The sequence below is a fragment of the Cynara cardunculus genome, unplaced genomic scaffold, assembly GCF_001531365.2.
Source record: "Cynara cardunculus var. scolymus isolate 2C unplaced genomic scaffold, CcrdV1 Un_Scaffold_6621, whole genome shotgun sequence".
NCBI lineage: Eukaryota > Viridiplantae > Streptophyta > Magnoliopsida > Asterales > Asteraceae > Cynara > Cynara cardunculus.
In genome coordinates this window covers 12,419-16,043 of record NW_020203069.1, presented here as the reverse complement: position 1 = coordinate 16,043, position 3,625 = coordinate 12,419, and the positions used below count along the sequence as shown (strand labels likewise).

General features: G+C 36.5%; 1 long non-coding RNA gene across 1 annotated transcript; it reads right to left on the bottom strand.

Annotated features, from left to right (window-relative positions):
- Positions 1-1,137: 1,137 nt before the first annotated feature.
- On the bottom strand, positions 1,138-3,102 carry LOC112504721. Its single transcript, XR_003068252.1, has 4 exons — positions 2,974-3,102; positions 2,532-2,688; positions 1,377-1,430; positions 1,138-1,225 (listed from the first exon to the last, which is right to left on the bottom strand). It is a non-coding gene; the product is annotated as an uncharacterized LOC112504721 (long non-coding RNA).
- Between the last annotated feature and the right edge of the window lie 523 nt (positions 3,103-3,625).

Sequence of the window (3,625 nt, the reverse complement as noted above, 5' to 3'; positions counted from 1 at the left end):
AATTAGCCATATGAGGATCTGCATGCAACATCAGCCGTTACTTTCTGCAAAAAATCCACATTACAGAACACCACATGGAGGGAAATGGATAGGAAGTCCATCACCGAAAATAGGACTAGAAAAATCAGCAACATGCGCGTGTGTGGAACACAAACACAAACACAAACATCATAATGGATGTATATGTTAAGGCACTTACAGGAAGGATCAAATAGGAATCTGAGAGAAAGTTCAGTAAAGAGGAAATTGTGTATGTTAGTCATATCCCCTCTAAGAAAAAACAACCCATATAAGTAGGGGAAATTAAGAGAGAGGATAAGCCACAGGACTATGATCAGCCACAACCTTATTTCTGCACTAAATGTACTAAGTAGGCGATGATCCCTACATATGCATACGTATCATCCATATTAAACCATATTTTGAGACAGACCAACAGAGATGGCCGAGCTGCAGCCTAATTAACGACTTCTATTCCACAAAATAGACCTGGTACAAAACTGAAGAAGCAAAAAAACAAGAACATGTTACTGCAAAACAGAGGGAAGAAAAGAATTTCCCAATCGCATCGTCCAAATTAAGCCATGATAACCAAATCATCCGGTAGGTAATTCATTCGTTGACAGAACTAAAAATGGCCAAGTCATGTAACCTAAAAGAATAATAAACGAAAAATATCTACATGGATATGAATTGAGATTTTGAACAGAAACGACAAACCAGCTCGCTTGCCATTTACCAGGATTGCAGTTTACCACCATGCATGGGATTTGCAAGAACTGCATTCAAAAAAATATATGTTCATTTTGCCACCATCACAATCATTGACAAAAAAAAACCAATTTTGACCACAAACAATGAAGGAGTTAACAATGTAGACACCTCCACAAAGAACAAAATTATTTAGAAAGTTAATTTCAAACATACTTGTCCACAAACATTGTCCTTGAGTTGGCTAGATCCATGGTCTAGCTGAAGAACAAAAAGCAACGCATCCTACAAAAAGAAGGACCAATCCAATTGTCAAAGCCAACTTATAATCATAAAATTTAATGATAACATTCAATCTACGACTATATTTATAAGTATTAGACAAGTGAATAGCATATGACTTCATGAAATTCCAATGTACCTCCATTACACGAAATAGAAGGGACAACCAAAGCCCATGAACTCAACCTTTAGTGTCGGCAGAAGGCTCATCATGAGGTTCCACTAGCGTGCTCTACAAAAGGTGAGATCTTTTGAGCAAGGGTACTGGATATCAATATGAAGAACTGGAAATAACTAAAGAAGCAAAATGCACATCTAAAAACAAAAAAGCTATGAAGAATGACTAATAGTCGGCATGAAAAAATAATTAGAGACAGACGAACCAAGATAATCCAAGGTGCAGCCTACCGAACAACTTTAGCTCCAAACAAGATGCACTGGTACAAGAACTTCCAAAGTAAGAAACCGTGAACATGTTATTGCAGAACTCGTGTACATGTCATAAACAGAGGGGGGAAAGAAATTTCCCAAAAATCAAACCATGATGATCAAATTATCCAGCAGATCATCAGCCACTCCTGACAGAACTATAAAAGGTTGTAATTTAGTGAAAAACAAGTAAATGACACACAAAGAATGTAGACGTATATAAACAGAGTATTTAGAAAGGCTTTGATAATGTATGAAAAAGAGAGATATTTTCAAGAAACCCTGGCCTTTGATTAAAGGTGATTAATTTAAGCAAGAATTTTTAAACCAAGGAGGGATAAAAGCCATCCGTTTTCTAATTCAACTTAAAACACATTTTGACAGAACTCTCATGTCAACATCTCTATGTTGAAAGCCACATAAAATATTTTATTTATTTCCTTCACTTGATAAATCTAGGAATGATCCCAGAGAAAAGGTTAACATCAAGATAACACTTGCGGAGAAATAAGAGTACTAGGAGGGGATGTAAAAAATATATGTTGAAAGCAGAAGTGGCGGATTCCAGTCACTTGTCTAAGTCAACTAAAAATAGCTCTCTCCCGTCATCATCTTTCTGTTGGGAGTCATATACAGATTTGTAAAATATTTTATTTATGTCCTCTGTTGATTAATATAGGAATGATCCCAGAAAAATGGTTAACATCAATAAGATAACACTTGTGGAGAAATGAGAGTACCAGGAGGAGATGTAAACAATGCAAGTTCAAAGCAGAAATGGCTGATTCTAGTCTCTGTTGAATTCCCCGATTCGGGTGATAAACATAAGTTCGTCTTCCGGACCTGCCAAGAAGAATGTCACAAGGATGGCATTTCAATTAGGCCGTACGAGGAATGCAATCAACATCAACGGTTACTCCATGCAAGACATTACTTACAACTTAATAGGAACTAAATGACTAATAACCAATACCATGATATCAACTTACCAAGATTCAGTCAGGGAACTGAACAGATCGATTCAAGGAACACAAAATGCAGAAACATGTGTATGTGCGTGTGGAAAACAAATGCAACACCATATTGCATGGATATGTTAAGGCGCTTACATGATTTTCGAAGCTGTTGTCGCAATTTCAAGTAAATCTTAACACCATGGAACAACCAATGCCAGACTTGATACCAAGAGTCGATACAAACCATATTTTGAGACTGACCAGCCTACCGAACAACTTCTAGCTCCAACAAGATGTGCTGGTACAAAAACTGCCAAAGTATAAAGCCATGAATATGTTATTGCAAATCTCATGTACATGACATAAAAAGAGAGAACTCCGAAAGGCCAAGTCATTTAATGAGAATGTAAACATATATAAACATGGTATTTGGAAAAATGACTTTACAGTTCGACATCACTACCATTATCCGGCCTAGCAGTCAACTGCATGTGATCCAAAGACTAGAGAGTTAATGGGGATAAAGATCAAATACACAATTCCTTTCTCAAGAATGGAACTACAAGTAGATATGACATGTTGTGCAGCTAATTACCAGTATATGTAAACACAGCCTTCCAATTAATTTTCCATTACTGACCAGATGATACAGAAGTCAGATGCCCTCAGGTCCTGAAATATCAGAGCTGTACCAACATTTCTCAAGAGGAATAAATATGCAATGCAAGTGACACTAATATCTCTTTTATTCAAAACCTACAACAAAATACATTTAAAGATCACCCATCAAAATAAAATAAACAAAAACCAAAAGTTGTACCAGAGCACATCCTTTTTTGATAGACTTAAAGATGGGAGATCAGGATTGGTCAAGTCAWTTTGTACGCAATGTCTCTACATGTACCTTAACAGCTCGTTTCAATAGAGATTGAAGAAATTCATGTGACAAACATGATGAAGACAACCAAAACATGAAGCTTGAGGTTGAAATCAACAAAAGAAATGGGAATTGCAGAACCTCAATGGTGATTCCAGTGCCAAACAAGTTCAATTTTCAGAAATCATGACACAAAATGCAAAATTAGTATCATGCAGATCATTTAAAAAAATGCCATGATACCACTACATGCCAAAGAGAGGGCCAACAAAAGACTTATTCTGGAGCATCACGAGGAGAAATTGAAGAGAGCACTATGATGGAATGCAAACAATATAATACGAAAGCATGAATGGTCAATTTCCAGCCC